Genomic DNA, 17851 nt, shown 5'->3' on the forward strand with positions numbered 1-17851 from the left:
TAATTATCTAATTATGTAATTTATTTAATATGTTTATGGATTTTTTAACATTATTGTTTAACTGTATTTTTATTATTTTAGTTTTAGTTAACAGTTTCGATTAACATCAGTTAAGACCAGGGGGGAGTTTGCTAGTAATTGAAACGGTAGAATCAAATAGTTTGACTGAAACATCAGGGGGGATTAAGTAATTCTCGCTAAATATAAAATAACTAGAAATACATGACCTTTAATTCTTTAAACACCATTTCAAAGTCCTAGCCTCCTAGCTATTAAGGTTTAATTATTAATCGAGCTATTCCTGTAGTTGAAATGTTGAAGGGGAATTGTGGAAGTGGATGTTTTTTGGATGATAACAATGGCCATAATAATGTTTAAAGACTCTAGTGGGTGTGACTATTTGAGTTTTTGACTAGGGCTTTGGTCAGGTTCTATTTGAGTTTTGATTTTAGCAAAGATGATAGAATATAATATAAACATTAAACACTAGATTTGGATTCATTCTATACGAGATTTCACTTTCTATTTTTTTTTTTTTTTTTTATCAACTGTAAATATCAGACTTCATTTTTATTTAGATAATATAAATGGTATTGATCATGCTAATACATTTGCATTTGCTTATCAATGCTTCGATGTGATATACCATAGTTCGAGAGATAATTGATTTAACCCCTAAGGGTGGGGTCTACTTTCCAAATGCTCCAGTTTAAACCATTGTTTTAATAAACAACTCCGGGTGAAACTTGACAAAGTTGCTAGGTCCTAGGTCAACCAGTTTAATTGGCTACTCAAACCGTGTGACGAAAAGTTTAAAATTCAACAAATACACCCTAAATTTTTTTTTAAGTCTCTACATGTTTGAAATTTAGCAATCATATCTCAAATACAAATCAATCATCGATTGGTTGGCGGCGGCGACACACTAAATACAATCTCAATCATCTCTTGAGCCCATTCCCCACAAAATCTATCCAATATCTGGTCGAAATCAGTTCGATTTCCACCAAATCTCACCGATGTCAGCGTCGACATTCCAGGTCAGATCTCATCACCGTTGGCATCAATAACCCTCCCCATCACCACGAAAATACTCTCCCTTAGCCTCATGACCAAAACTCATCTCACCCCATCCTCGTTCACATCGCCAATCGTGGCAAAAATCGACTATTGTCGCTATCGGTTTTTTTTTCGGTCGATTCACTCACCGGAAATCAAAGTCGTAGCTACCATTGCACTCACCGACACTTTCTCTTCAAAAAACCCCAACATCCCGACCTTCAATTATTTGTCGATCATCATCCCAATTTCTAGGGTTTTTGGTGAATAGTGAACTAAGTAATCTGGCTTGGTGAAAGTCTCGAGTCCCTATCCAACTGACCAGACTGGGCCGAATTTTAAAACAATGGTTTAAACTACTAGGATAAACCAACAGTTGATTATGACGTTAACACATGGAACAAACAATTCACTAGCCTCAACATCAAAAAAATATTGTTTGGAAGTTAAGAATTAATTAACAGTTATTAGTTTGAAAGGTTTTGTTTCCTAGTATATGAAAGGTCAAGATCTTGACCCTATTCGACCAAAACGTCAGGGTGGATTAAATCTTTCCTACCTGATGGGCATGTATATACTAAGCAATACTACAGTTATTGAAGAATACGCACCGAATTTATGCACCGAATAACATAACGTCATCCTGTTTTCTTAAAAAAAAAAATTCATAATTAATCGACGGTCAAGATAGCGTCACGTCATTCAGTGTGCATTCTTCGATAACTATATTATTTTCCATATACTATATACTATATAATACTCGTCTAGTTGAAGATTTTTTGTCTAAAAAATGGTCTTCTTTTATAGTTTAAATTGAACCATGGGTACCATTGTCACAAGTCAATCAAATAAATTGTTATCTAAATTCAGAATAAGATGATCTGATTAAACTCTTTGAAGTACATTTTTATTGATTTAAGTATTTGAGCAACTCATTTTCAACACATTGCAGGATATAGCTAGTCATTATCTTCGTCATTTATTTCTTCTTTGCTTGTAATTTACTCAAATAAATTCTAAGACGCTGCTATGTGTTGAACTGGATTCCTAGTGCTTGAGTCAGTATTATTTATACATTTAACATTTATAGGAGATGAAACTAGAGACCTGTCTTACTCCATTTTGAGGGATTCATCATCCAATGGCGGTACGGTAACGTCTTGGAGAGCAACAAACTTTGCTTGTCCGCCATATTCTTCTGGCAAAACTTCTTCACCGATTTCTTTCACAAAGTCCTTTTGTTCTTCTTCGTTTGTCACAATCACAACCTGCATTAATCATCCGAAACAAGCTTCAGTTCAAGGACACAGTTCCGCAGACTCAAATCAAAATGTAATTCTATAAACAGATAAAGAGTTCAGGAATACTGACTAGNATTTGCGTTCAACTATGTCACAAGAAAGATTAGGTAATTTGGCTTTATTATCAATTGAAAAAGATTTGGTTTCTAAACTTGAATATAAAAATTTAATTAGTGATTTTGCATCTCAAAAGGCAAGAAAAATAAATTTGAAATAATTTTTTAATATATGCTTATATTATTAGAAGGCCCATAAAATAAATCTTGCCTAGGGTCACAAATGTTCTAGAGACGGCCCTGTCCACCATAACCAAAGCATTAAATGACTTTGACTAAACACAAATAATCTTTTTTTATGGACGAACGATCATTCCTTCATAAGGAACGACCATTCCTTGTGATGGAATGACCGTTCTTAGGGATGAACAGTCGTTCCTTCATAAGGAACGGTAATTCCTTATAAAGAAATTGTCGTTCTTAAAAACAAACAGTCGTTCTTAGGGAGGAACGGTCGTTCATGTTTAATCAAAATCGTCAGCTGACGTGATAATGTCAACTCAGGTGTTATATTGGATTTGTGAGATTCGTTTGTCAACTTAGTATTTGATAAAAGGAGAAATTTTGTTCTTACATGTCATTAATTGGATTGTTTTGTTATAATTATGAGATTGAAATACTTCGGGATAATTTTTGGAATATATAATATTACTAGATGGAAAGCCCACACGTTGCACGGATATGTTTATTGGATTTTTTGAAACAGTTGTAAACAACTTTATAGTAATGAAAGAAACCAATTATATTCAACTATAAGAATTGTTAAGCATATTTTTTTAATAGGTAATATTATGGGTGTATATTTCGATGAATATAAAGGGACTAATACCAATCTTTATATAATTGTTATTTATTTGGGTGAATGGAAGAAGACTAACACAAATCGTTATATTTTTTTATTTAGACCTTTAAAATAACAATACAATGCCACTATATAATTCTTATTAATATATGTCATCGATACTTACAAATATCAAACACTAATTAAAATCTTATACATGAAAGTTATCTAAATTTATTTATAACTGAAATTACCTACAAAAATTAATAATATTATTTACACTTGGTTTACATAAACTCTATTCCATTTGTTTTTTAACAAATCATCAGTTTATTCCTAAACTGAGATAAAGAATTAAATTTGGTTTTAAAATACGAAAGTGACTAATAGAAACAAAGATAAAGTTTAGTATATGACTATCAATCTTAGAAATTATTTTATTCACCTCTTATATAGAGGGAAAGTTTAAAGTGAATTTCTAAACTTAAAAATTTGAATTTGAGTTGAGTAGAAAACACTTTCAAAAGGAAGTTTCAAAATAATGTTTTGCTTATTCTCCTTTAAATAAAAAGTTGCAAAGACGTATATCGACCCTAGCAAGCAAAAACAGGGCCAACATACACATCTAATGTTACAATCTACTACCCTTACAAATTATATTGCATTCTTTTGTTATACACAAAAACATTTAATTTAGAGCATATTGCATGACAATCCATAAGATATTTTATGAAATTCAAGGTGACCGTGTCGGTCATTGGTCTTAAGCAAAACTTTTTAATTTAGGCCTTCATATGTTTAATTATAACTAAGTATTTTTATTATTAAGAGAATAACATTAAAAATTTATTAAAATTGTAGTAAAAATAAATATATTTTACTTTGTTATATTCCAAATGTTTTTAGATTTTACAACTAATATATAATTTATATATGGATATTATTAAGTAGGAATGTCTAGAGATTAAGGGGGTGTTTGTCTGAGCTTATGAAAATTAGCTTATAAGCAACAAATGCTTATAAGCATTTGAAATTTTAAGCAATTACGTGTTTGGTTAAAATACTTATAAGTGACTGATAAGTAGTTGACGTGTTTGGTAAAATGTGGCTTATAAGTACATTTTATAAATACATTTTATTATAAAATGACTAAAAAGTGTATTACATTAAATAAGGGTATATTATAGAATTTTAAAATTAAACAAGGATAATGGGGTAATATACTTGGTCAAACTAACTTATAAACAGAGTGCTTATAAGAAAAAAAAAAAAAAAACAAAAAGTACTCCCCCCAACTTTTTTTTTTTTTTTGGCTTTAAGCTCAATAACGTTATAAACAAACACGTCAACTTAATTTTAGAGCTTATTAACTAGTTGACCAGCTTATAAGTTTAGACAAACGCCCCTAAGTAGGATTTACATTAGAATGAATATAAAGGAACAGTTTTCAAAAATCACACATCTAATACCATTCCTCATCCTCATCAAATTTACAATAAATTCCCATTTCATTAACTTGTAAAACAGTTTTACACAGGTAAAAACCTTCTGCGTCTCTGTTATCTTGACCTCTTGAGTCTTGAAAACTTGGAATTTTCATTGCCAACTTCTCAATCGTGTAGAGTTAGTTACATATACGTCGTTGTGATATTACAGCTCAAGTTTGCAGGAAAATAATTCTATCTTACATAAACATGACGGCTAAAAGTAACTAATCTGTAGCATTCATTTCCAAACTGACAGCAGGAATATGTCATACATGTGAAAAAAGGAAAATAAAATTAGGGCATCAAGCCTTTTCACTTGGAAGATCGACTAACTGCATGTGTATTGTAATCCTTCTAGTCTTTTCACAGATAAATCAGGTTTGATATTTCCTGTAACTTATTTAACACTTAAGCAAATTGACTCTCTCTGTCTTCCTCTGGCGCACCTCCTCAATTGTGGAATAATGATTTAAAGTTTTTCCTTCAAATTTCCACCAGCCTTTCGATCACTTGAAGTCCTCACCAACACATACAAATTATCAACCACTTAAAAATTTCATTATATAACTAAGAAGTAAGTTAAAACATTAGTCTTGTTTTCTCAATACAAAAGGAACTTACATTCAAGTTGCTCTCCCCCAATGAAGACATATACCAGCAATTTCAGATTCAGAAAGAGCAATTGCTCTCTGAAGTTGAGCTCTGGAAGTTTTTGCCTCATTATTTTTCCTCCATATACTGCCAAGCACTCCATTATTGTCTATCCCTTTCAACATCAGGCTCTGCAAATTCATCCCATATTTTCTAATTTCAAAAATAATTACAGAAAAGACTGCCACATACTATACACCAACAGAACAAACACCAACAAAAATGTTGGAATATATAGTAGCATCAACCAAATAAATTCATTCTAAAATACTAAAACTAACAAATGATTTTAAATGGTTTGAATTTGGATTAATTCATTTTCCAAGCTTCCCATCTCTTTATAACAACAAAAGTTTTTTGAATAATTCAAGCTACGAATAAAGGCAAACAACATTATAATATGTTAAAAACTTGGTCAACTTTCTTCTAATGAGATCTCCCCACCAAAAAAACAATGAGAAACCCCAAAAGATGAGAACACGATTCATCGAGGATTTTGATACTTCAACCCCAAAAGATGCACAAAAAAAAAAAACAAACAAACCAACCACATAATTATTCAAGATCAACTCAACCAACATGGCAAATAGCCTTGTTATTAGTTAATCATCCTCATTTCATATAAATTAATACCTTCTCAGTATTAGAAGCTGAAGCTCAAGCTGTCCATTCCTCTCCTCCAATGCTTCTGCAATCTACAAATCTCTCCTCCATGATCTTAGCCTTTGTTCTGCCTCCTGTGAAAACCTAAACAAATTAAACTCAATTCTAATAAACAATTTCAAACTCACCCCACTTGACCCCATACAAAAAGTTCCCAAAAGAACAAAATGTATGAATCCAAGGCTTGAACAAAAAGAAACACTTATGAAATGATCATCAAACAACACAAAAGAATTCAAATCAAGAATCAAATTACAAACCTGTCTTGTTAGGTTCTCTTTAACAAAAGACTGCTCTTGAGATGTCAAACGGCTCCTAACCTCCTTCAACTCAGCTGTTAAAGATACAACATTTCTTCTAAAACTTTGCTTCTTTTCATTCAATCCTTCAACAAGGATCAATATTCTCTAACAGCAAGTGATGATGACATAGATGATCGATCAAAACTGATCAAATATCAACCTCATTTCATTAAAATTAATACCTTCTCAATATTAGAAGCTCAAGCCTCAAGCTGTCCATTTCTCTCCTCCAATGTCTTCTGTAATCCACAAATCTCTTCCTCCATGTTCTTAGCCTTTGTTTCTGCCTTCTGTGAAAAACTGTAAACAATTAAATTCATTCTAACTAAACAATTTCAAACTCACCCCACTTGACCCCACAAACAAAAAGTTACCCAAAAGGCAAAAATGATTGAATCCAAGGCTTGAACAAAAAGAAACCCTTATGAATTGATCATCAAAACAATACGAAAAGAATTCAAATCAAGAATCAAATTACAAACCTGTCTTGTTAGGTTCTCTTTAACAAAAGACTGCTCTTGAGATGTCAAACGGCTCCTAACCTCCTTCAACAAACAGCTTTCAACTATCTTACAAATTGTAACATTCCACAAATCAAAACCCTTACATGGACAAAGGGCTTCTGTAATAGAAAAGCACTTCCGAATAGCAAAAATCCCTTCTGTATTTTTCAGCTAAAATAAAACATAAGTGCTTTATCAAACTTAAAACAATGAGTGCGATCTATAAGTTATCAAATGAAATCAAACCCACCATAAAAAATGCAAAATCAGAAAGTTATAATCAAATTTGAGCATCGAAGCGTTCAAATTATCATAAAAATTGAAGTGTGATTAATGATAAAAGAGGTACCTTTTGAGGACGAAAACTTGGGTATTGGTGGTGGTGGAAGGCGGTTGTTCGGATCAACGAGTGGCGTCGTGGAGTTTTTCGAGAGAGGTTTTGGGTTTCAATTGTTTGCCAAATGCGAGCGGGAACTAAGCTAGGATTCCGTTGTATATCTCTGCTTCGTCTTCCATTCTTGGCTATATAATTCGAGAGATGGGTCGTGTAACGAAGAAGATGAAGAGAGAAGAATACGAAGAGGAAACGTATAGAGATTAATTTGAAGGTGAACCCTTCAACTGTTTAGGAAACGTTTGGCTTGATATGAACTTTTGGAATACGCGTTAATATCTCATTAAACAACGTATCCAACGTGCTAATCTCTGAATTCTGAAATACCAATATAATGCATTAATATCTTATTACTTAACCAAGGTATGTTTCAGTATCTTACGTGACAAACAAAATCTTGTTGGAATCTATGTCACATCATCACCAATAATATCTAGTCAAATGTCGAGAATCCACATCATCACCGATCAAATATAGTGGGTAATTTGCAGACATGACAAAACTTCTTAAAATGTTAATCATATAGTCTGTGCTCCAGGATTGTGTGTGTGTGCGCGCTTTTCCTTTCTTCTACTTCTTCTTCTTACTAATCTCTGCAAGTCACAAATATAAAGAGTTAATTGTGTTCTCCCCATTAAGGTTTTGGTCCACTAATTTCTAAATCCTGTCATTTCAAATACTAAGAAACTTCTCTCTAAAACTGTTATGCCTCAAAAGTCACGCTTATGTCAACTCATTTAATGTTTTCTTGTATCAGCTGCCAAGCCAATATCTCCAAAGATATTCACACCAACTTTATCTCATTTCAAAGAGATGAATGGACGGGAGCCTTCCATGTGTCAAGGCAACTTGCAAAACACTCATTACATTGAGTGTTTGGGTGAATAAATTGGCACTCCTCTTCCCGAAAAGAGGAGGCGGGGCTGAGATTTAAGCTTCAATTCTTTCTCTCTGTAAAAACACTATTTCTTCATCTTTGTATGCCTTACGGGCAGAATCATAGAAATAGTTAGAGATCAATAAAATAACAGTAGATGGGCTGAGATTTAAGCTTCAATTCTTTCTCTCTGTAAAAACACTATTTCTTCATCTTTGTATGCCTTACGGGCAGAATCATAGAAATAGTTAGAGATCAATAAAATAACAGTAGATGTAGGAGTCGCTTGTTGAGCATCCGAACCACTATAAAAACCCCTCTTGCCAATCTTTTATTTATGTTTTCTGCAAAATATATAATCTCAGCTCCATATTCAAATCTCATGGATCTATCACATGTGATTCCTAAGTCCTCTTAGCGCTTCTCACGTGCGAGTCGTTGGCGTCCAAAATCAAGCGTCAACAGTTTGGTGGCCCATGCAGGTCCGATTCTCAAGCCTGTATCCAAGTTCCTTGACGGCGTGCTCAGATCTCAAACCTGGGTCAGAATTCTCCAATCGTGTGGTCAGATCGCTAATCGCACACGTTAGAATTCTCCAATCGCATGGTCAGATCGCACGCGTCAGAGTTCTCCGATCGCGTGGCCAGATCGTAGATCGCAAGCGTTAGAATTCTTCGATCGCGCATCAGAATTCTGTAATCGCGTGGCCAGATCGCAGATCGCATGCATCAGAGTTCTCCAATCGCGTGGCCAGATCGCAGATCGTACGCCCATGCCGTCTTGATCCTCGGCTTCAAATCGCTGATCTTTAGCTTCAAATCGCATGTTCAGATCGCTGGTCACACGCTGAGATCGCTGATCTCTTGATCTTTCAGGTCGAGCTCGTTATGACCTTTTCAGGTCGAGCTCGTTTTGACCTCTAAGATTGAGGTCGTTTTGCTCATTGAGTTCGTTTTGACCTCTCAGGTCGAGGTCGTTTTGACCTTTTCAGGTCGAGCTTGTTTTGACCTCTAAGATTGAGGTCGTTTTGCTCATTGAGTTCGTTTTGACCTCTCAGGTTGAGGTCGTTTTGCTCATTGAGTTCGTTTTGACCTCTCAGATGGAGGTCGTTTTACTCATTGAGCTCGTTTTGACCTCTCAGGTCGAGCTCGTTATGACCTTTCAAGTTGAGGTTGTTTTGACCTCTCAGGTCGAGCTCGTTATGACCTTTTCAGGTCGAGCTCGTTATAACCTTTTCAGGTCGAGGTCGTTTTGACCTTTCAGGTCGCGGTCGTTTTGACCTTTCAGGTCGAGGTCGTTTTGACCTCTCAGGTCGAAGTCGTTTTGCTCATTGAGCTCATTTTGACCTCTCAAGTCGAGGTCGTTTTGACCTCTCAGATTGAGCTCGTTTTGCTCAGATTGAGCTCGTTATGACCTTTCAGGTCGTTCTCCTAACAGATTTCAGGTCGAGCTCCTACCAGATTTCAGGTCGTTTTCCTAATAGATTTCAGGTTGAGCTTTTAACAGATCGCGATCAGCTCCTAGCTCTCAGCACTTGATCGCGCCAGGAATAGTTCAAGCTCTTAAGTTCGAGATTGCAGCCATTCAGATCAAAGACTTTAGTTTCTGAAGCGCGATTACACACTTCAAAAACTGGGGGCTTCTGTTATACCTCAAAAGTCATGCCTATGTCAGCTCATTTAATGTTTTTTTGTACCAGCTGCCAAGCCCATATCTCCAAAGATATTCACACAAACTTTATCTCATTTCAAAGAGATGAATGGACGAGAGCCTTCCATGTGTCAAGGCAACTTGCAAAACACTCATTACATTGAGTGTTTGGGTGAATAAATGGGCACTCCTCTTCCCGAAGAGAGGAGGCGGGGCTGAGATTTGAGCTTCAATTCTTTCTCTCTGTAAAAACACTATTTCTTCATCTTTGTATGCCTTACGGGCAGAATCATAGAAATAGTCAGAGATCAAGAAAATAACAGTGGATGTAGGAGTCGCTTGTTGAGCATCCGAACCACTATAAAAACCCCTATTGCCAATCTTTTATTTATATTTTCTGCAAAATATATAATCTCAGCTCCATATTCAAATCTCATAGATCTATCACGTGTGATTCCTAAGTCCGCTTAGCGCTTTTCATGTGCGAGTCATTGGCATCCAAAATCAAGCGTCAACAGTTTCCTGTCCCGAGCTTCTTCCATTTAGGTCGAAATTATCAGAACCTCCAATTGCGGCATGACTTAGTTTCCAAGGTTCGATCCTCAAACCTTAAAAACTAGGGGACTCCTGTTACGCCTGGGAAATCAAGGGCTGACGTGGGAAGTCACGTGATGGGGGGTGACCTGCTCCCGTCAGAACGGTAAGCACATGTCAGGCCTGCCAAACACTATGGAGCTCCCACGTGTCCATTTCCCTACTCCAAATAGCGTGAAATCAGCTTGGAAGGTGGGCAATGTGACGTAAAGCCAGATTTAGTCCTGACATTCACACCAACCTATGGATTCAATGATGATTATTTGCACTCATCTCACTATAAAAAGAAGAAGACCCCTTCATTAAGGGGATTAGGCTATTTTGTACTCTGAATTAGCTCTCTCTCTCTCTCTCTCTCTTGTAACTTTGTATTTACTTTTTCCCTAATCATTTGTAAGTCAGCCTGCTGTTGCGACCTGGCCCACAATACTAATACAAATCAGTGGACGTAGGACTTGCTACCTTAGCATCCGAACCACTTTAAAAAGCTCTCATTGCATTTACTCTACATTATATCCATAATCACGTGTGCCTCTTAACCAATCAACGTTACGCACGTGTCGATTAGTTGGTGTCAAAAATCACGCATCAACAAAAACTAACCGAAAGTTTGTAAAATCCGTTCATTAAAACAAAAATGACAAAGACCCTCAAATGGTAATGTTAAATATTTATATAAACATATTAAAATTTTGTAAAAAAATTTGGATGTTTAAATAAATTATTTTTAATTATCTAATTATGCAATTTATTTAATATGTTTATGGATTTTTTAACATTATTGTTTAACTGTATTTTTATTATTTTAGTTTTAGTTAACAGTTTCGATTAACATCCGTTAAGACCGGGGGGGAGTTTGCTAGTAATTGAAACAGTAGAATCAAAGGGATTGACTGAAACCTCAGGGGGATTAAGTATAAATATAAAATAACTAGAAATACATGACCTTTAAACACCATTTCAAAGTCCTAGCCTCCTAGCTATTGAGGTTTAATTATTGAAAAATATTATCCTTACTCATTTCTCTTACTCACTTTCTCTTACTCACTTTTGTTAAAATAACATATAGTACCTATACTATGTATATGGTACCCGTACTATGTATATGGTATCTGTATTATGCTATATTTACAGAAGTGAGTAAGGCTAGCATTACTCTTAATTATTAATCGAGTTATTGCTATAGTTGAAATGCTGAAGGGGAATTGTGGAAGTGGATTTGTTTGGATGGTAACAATGGCCATAATAATGTTTAAAGACTCTAGTGGGTGTGACTATTTGAGTTTTTGACTAGGGCTTTGGTCAGGTTCTATTTGAGTTTTGATTTTAGCAAAGATGATAGAATATAATATATATAAACATAAACACTAGATTTGGATTCATTCTATACGAGATTTCACTTTCTATTTTTTTTTTTTTTTTTTATCAACTGTAAATATCAGACTTCATTTTTATTTAGATAATATAAATGGTATTGGTCATGCTAATACATTTGCATTTGCTTATCAATGCTTCGATGTGATATACCATAGTTCGAGAGATAATTGATTTAACCCCTAAGGGTGGGGTCTACTTCCAAATGCTCCAGTTAAACCATTGTTTTAATAAACAACTCAGGGTGAAACTGGCAAAGTTGCTAGGTCCTAGATTGACCGGTTTAACTGGCTAGTCAAACCGGGTGACGAAAAGTTTAAAATTCAACAAATACACCCTAAAATTTTTTAAGTCTCTACATGTTTGAAATTTAGCAAACATATCCCAAATATAAATCGCTCATCGATTGGTTGGCGGCGACGACACACCAATACAATCTCAATCATCTCTTGAGCCCATCTCCACAAAAGCTACCCATATCTGGTCGAAATCAGTTCGATTCTGCCAAATCTCACCGATGTCAGTGTCGACATTCCAAGTCGATCTCATCACCGTCGGCATCGACAACCCCCCCATCACCACGAAAAATACTCTCCATCGCCTCATGATCAAAACTCATCTCACCCCATCCTCATTTGCCTCGCCAATCGTAGGCAAAAATCGACTATTGCGCTGTCGGTTTTTTTTTTTTTTTTCAGTGATTCACTCACCGAAAATCAAAGTCGTCGCTACTATTGCACTCACCGACACTTTCTCTTCAAAAAGCCCCAACATCCCGACCTTCAATTATTTGTCGATCATCATCCAATTTCTAGGGTTTTTGGTGAAAGTGAACTAAGTAATCTGGCTTGGTGAAAGTCTCGGTCCCTATCCAACTGACCAGACGGGCCGAATTTTAAAACAATGGTTTAAACTACTAGGATAAACCAACAGTGATTATGACGTTAACACATGGAACAAACAATTCACTAGCCTCAACATCACAAAAAATATTGTTTGGAAGTTAAGAATTAATTAACAATTATTAGTTTGAAAGGGTTTGTTTCCTGTTATATGAAAGGTCAAGATCTTGACCCTATTCGACCAAAACGTCAGGGTGGATAAATCTTTCCTACTGATGGGCATGTATATACTAAGCAATACTACAGTTATTGAAGAATACGCACGAATTATGCACCGAATAACATAACGTCATCCTGTTTTCTTAAAAAAAAAAATTCATAATTAATCGACGGGTCAAGATAGCGTCACGTCATTCAGTGTGCATTCTTCGATAACTATATTATTTTCCATATACTATATACTATATAATACCGTCTGTTGAAGATTTTTTGTCTAAAAAATGGTCTTCTTTTATAGTTTAAATTGAACCATGGGTACCATTGTCACAAGTCAATCAAATAAATTGTTATCTAAATTCAGAGTAAGATGATATGATAAACTCTCTGAAGTACATTTTTATTTTTAAGATTTGAGCAACTCATTTTCAACACATTGCAGGATATAGCTAGTCATTATCTTCGTCATTTATTTCTTCTTTGCTTGTAATTTACTCAAACAAATTCTAAGACGCTGCTATATGTTGAACTGGATCTAGTGCTTGAGTCAGTATTATTATACATTTAACATTTATAGGAGATGAAACTAGAGACCGTCTTACTCCATTTTGAGGGATTCATCATCCAATGGCGGTACGGTAACGTCTTGGAGAGCAACAAAATTTGCTTGTCCGCCATATTCTTCGGCAAAACTTCTCACCGATTTCTTTCACAAAGTCCTTTTGTTCTTTTCGTTTGTCACAATCACAACCTGCATTAATCATCCGAAACAAGCTTCAGTTCAAGGACACAGTTCCGCAGACTCAAATCAAATGTAATTCTAAAACGATAAAGAGTTCAGGAATACTGACTAGCTAAGTCGAATTGTGAGACGTACCTTCTCCAGTGGTGCCTTTCTAGGAAGCGGGAAACCATCCTCCAACACTGACAAGAATTGTGGCATAGTAGATGTATGTTCACTAAGCGTTCAGGGTAGTAAGCTGCATGTATGAGGAACCTCAGACAACATAAATATTGATGAAAATACAATCAGTTAATATATATAAAGCTCTAACAACAGTTGCTAACATTCAAGGATCAAGAGGTCTTTAAGAAGCTTTTTTCCCAAATGACTTAATATTGTCTTGAATTGGATGACAAGATATTATGCCTAATCTCTAACTACACTAAAATTATGATTAATTCCACTTGGAATGTTTCCGACATGAATAGTTAGCATGGCAAAAAGAACAGAAAAAGAAAAAGAGGATAATAAGAAGTTTCAATGGATTTAGCTCGGAAAGGATTTGGTTTAACAAATATCATCTGGAGCATTTATTTAAATAGATAGGTAGAGAGCTCAGAATAGCTTGATAAATCTATGTTGTGAAGAAAAAAAAAAGCAATCTTTCACCTCCATAGATGTAAACACATACACTGTAACCTATAATTTTTCCGTAGTTGCTGGTTTCTCATGAGACCGAGAATTTGTTCCATTAAACAAGAAGTTAGCTAATCTCTATCTGGGTTAATATAGTATTATGTGGTCACAAGTCTAGCCGGCACAAATTTGGATTAACAGTGTACACCAAGTTCCTAGCAAGTGGACTGTATACTGGGAAGAATTCTGAGGAAAGTGAATGATAACTCATAAGAGTTTATAGTTATCCCTTTGACCACAACAACTTAATTGAAACTTATTTACGTTTGCATGGACCTTTACAACTAAAACAAATTCCTTTGATAAGAGAGTCTTATTTTATGTAAATACGAAAATTAACAGGGAGAAATATGTCTTTCAAAGAAGGAAAACAAGAAATGAAATACTAAAATATGAAGACCCAGATTGGATCAGATAGGTAACATCTAATCTGCATTTAATGAGGGGCAAAGAAGGCTCTTGAAGTTGAAAACCACCATGGCAGCAAGCCAAAATTTGCTGCAAAGCTAGGATTTGCTTCACAGTCAAGCCTCCAAGTTTGATAAGCCAAGCAAGATGACAACTAGGATATCTACCATGCCTGATATTTGCAGCACAAATGCAAGTTGAACAACTCTAGAGATATGATGTTTTGCTTGAGCTTCTACAAGGTATCACTTAAAAGAAACTGTAACGCAGACAAATTTTGGTATGTATTGGCTCATGAAAGCACTGAATTTTCTCAACCACTATGTCACCACATCAAAATCCAAAAACAAAGCCTCAGGAGAAATTGCAAATGATCTATAAAACTATTGTCCACATTACCTATTTTTTCATTATGCACTAAAATGGTTATCTTTCATATGCCACATGGCTAATTTCTTGTAATGAGAGAAAAAATAACGTATTACACTATTACCTGCAAAAATTAAACCCAGTGATCAATCCAGTGCATCAACGTTTGTATGAAATTGTTGCAGATCAAGAATGGCAATTAACTTTTCATTTCCAATTTCTCTTCCTCTGAAGGAGCTGAAATAGAAACACAAATATTATTCTAAATTCCTTATTGAAAAGAATAAAAAATACACAAAAAGAGTAAGCAGATGAAACTAGCAAATTATAAGAAAAATATAAACTACGTAAGACAACTGTGGGGAATTACTATCTGTAGATTAGCTATTTAAAAAAAATTTGAGCATAGACACAACAAGGGAGCCCTGAGTTTTATTGGCTGTGACAAGGGCATAGGATTTCTGATAAATTAGAATACTACGATTCATATTAACACTCAAATGACATATACAAAATGGAATTTCTGATCCAACTTTAGTCATTATATATTTGCTAGTCACCTTTATATCACATCCAATGACACCCTGAAACACAATAGGATTCCTATCCACCCTTATTTTAATGCCAAATGCATCCTAGATGTTCTATGTTGATCCATGCCTGAAAATGGCCTCATAAGTTAACCGTTGGAATTAATGGAAAAATTAGAATTCACTGATTTAACTGATACCTTACAATCGTTTTGTCCAGCAGGTGGACCACGAATTCTGCACCAAGAGACAACGAAATGAATCAAACATAAGCTAGCAGTTGTTATGATAATAAATAGGGGCAGGTCATATATTATAACATTGTCATGTCCTTTTGTAAGCCAATTCTCAACTGAGCAATGCAGATGCAGCATAATTTAGGCACATTGGGTTAAACAACACATGATTTATGATGAGGATTTTTTTATTGGGCTAAATCTTGGGGATACATTTCCTAATTCACTTCGTTGAAAAATATTGAATATTTCATGAACTCCACAAAACACCAATCTAACCTACACTTGATATGTTCAAATATTATTTAAGAAAGTAATAGAAAATCCTTTAGCATGTGGATTAGTTTTGGATTAATCAACCAAAAATGTTGGCCACCACTTGACAACAACATGGGAAAAAACTTATAAAACACTTCTACTTTTATCTAATTGTTGCATTTTTTAGGTTTATATTTTACAAAAACACATTGACACAACGACAAGCTATCCAAGCGAGAAATACAAAAATCAGTGGTTTACTTTGTCTGCATTGCTTAAGGGAGGGATTAGATAACTAGCAGTCAGTACTTAATGGTTCAATTACAGATAGGCTGTTGTGCATGAAAAACGCAGAATCAGAATTCGGGAAAATATAGATTGAAGAGAACAGAGATATCTCCATTCTCTTCTTACAAAAACAAAGTTATGATCAAAGGGGATTAGGAATTATTTTGGGAGGGAAAATTGATTTATCACATGCAAAAACAGCAACTGAAACTGCTAACAGCAATGGAATATGAGGACAAATGTTGGAACAACTTTACGGGATATACCTATCTATTTCAGATTACTTTATCACAGTTTGTAAGAAACAGCACTGCTCTAGATAAACAAAATGCCAGAATAATTATAAAGAAAAAGGCTAACATGCCAACTACAAGAATAGTTGACAATGCCCATGCCCAATGCATAAAGATCATAAACAGGCCACCAATTCATAAATTATTGGCATACTCAATATAAATCTCCCTCAACTGCTTCCTAACTACAAGATAGAAACTTTTTTTGTCACTTACCGAACCCTCATTATATAATGGATTCCATATTTAACCTCTCCTTATCATTAAAATTAGAGCCCTATCCATAAAAAAAAAATAAGGCCCAGATGACTTTGATGATTGTGACATTCACAAAATTATAGCATCTGGGCGGCCGCGGCATATTCCTAAAGCTCAAAATAAACAAACAGCTCCATATGAAAATTGGCCAACGATGAAGCCCCAAAAGCAAAAAGAAAATAATAAACAAAAGAAAACATGTTTTATGACCCCATGAGTCTAGGACTCCAACAAAAATGATAAAGTCCAAACTATCCAACTCACATAAACCTTTATGTTGGAACTTCTAGTTCATAAAAAATTCAATATATGGCCCATATTGGTGTACTAGTGTACAATCTAGAGCAAAAGGCATAATTCTAGTAATCAAGTCAGAATCTAATAAAATGAGCAACCCATAAACAAAAGTAAAAAGAAATTAAGATAATAAGTCATCTGATCCATTACTCTTAAACTGAACAGGATCCTTAGCAGGAAAATGCTTGCTAGCTTTGCAAATCAACACTGGATATCGATCTTTAGACAATTCCTGCAAAAAAATCTTCCTTGCCTCCAATTCATCCGGAACTTCGGATTCAGAAATGAACCCATTTGGAACCAAAGCAGCCCTCCATTTTTGCCACTGAACAAACATCTTTGCCGCCTTTTCCGGGTCCATTGACCTTGCAATCAAGAACCTCATCAACGTTTCATCTACATATTTCTACAACACAAACCAACCCATTAAAGACAGAAAAGTTCAACATCTTAACTAAACAAAGACACATGCATTGTACAGAACAATCACAAACAATTACCTCGGGAGAAGAAGCAAGGTTGTCAAGTGATTTTCTCATCTGGGTCAGAGCAAGTTCTTTGCATGTCTCCATATTTAGCTCGTTTTAGAGAAGTATATTTAAAATTGAGTAAAAAAGGTTAGTACTTTCTGAGTTTCTGTGTTTGAAAGTATAGAGAGAGAGAGAGAGAGAAGAAAGTGTGAAAAGTGAAAGAGAGAGTAGGAAGTAATAATAACAATAATAATAATAATAATAAAAGAGTTGC

General features: G+C 34.8%; 1 pseudogene; it reads right to left on the reverse strand.

Annotated features, from left to right (window-relative positions):
- Positions 1 to 1896: 1896 nt before the first annotated feature.
- Positions 1897 to 17717, reverse strand: LOC116133579 (annotated as a pseudogene).
- Positions 17718 to 17851: the final 134 nt, after the last annotated feature.

The sequence above is a fragment of the Pistacia vera genome, unplaced genomic scaffold, assembly GCF_008641045.1.
Source record: "Pistacia vera cultivar Batoury unplaced genomic scaffold, PisVer_v2 Contig270, whole genome shotgun sequence".
NCBI classification, from domain to species: Eukaryota; Viridiplantae; Streptophyta; class Magnoliopsida; order Sapindales; family Anacardiaceae; genus Pistacia; species Pistacia vera.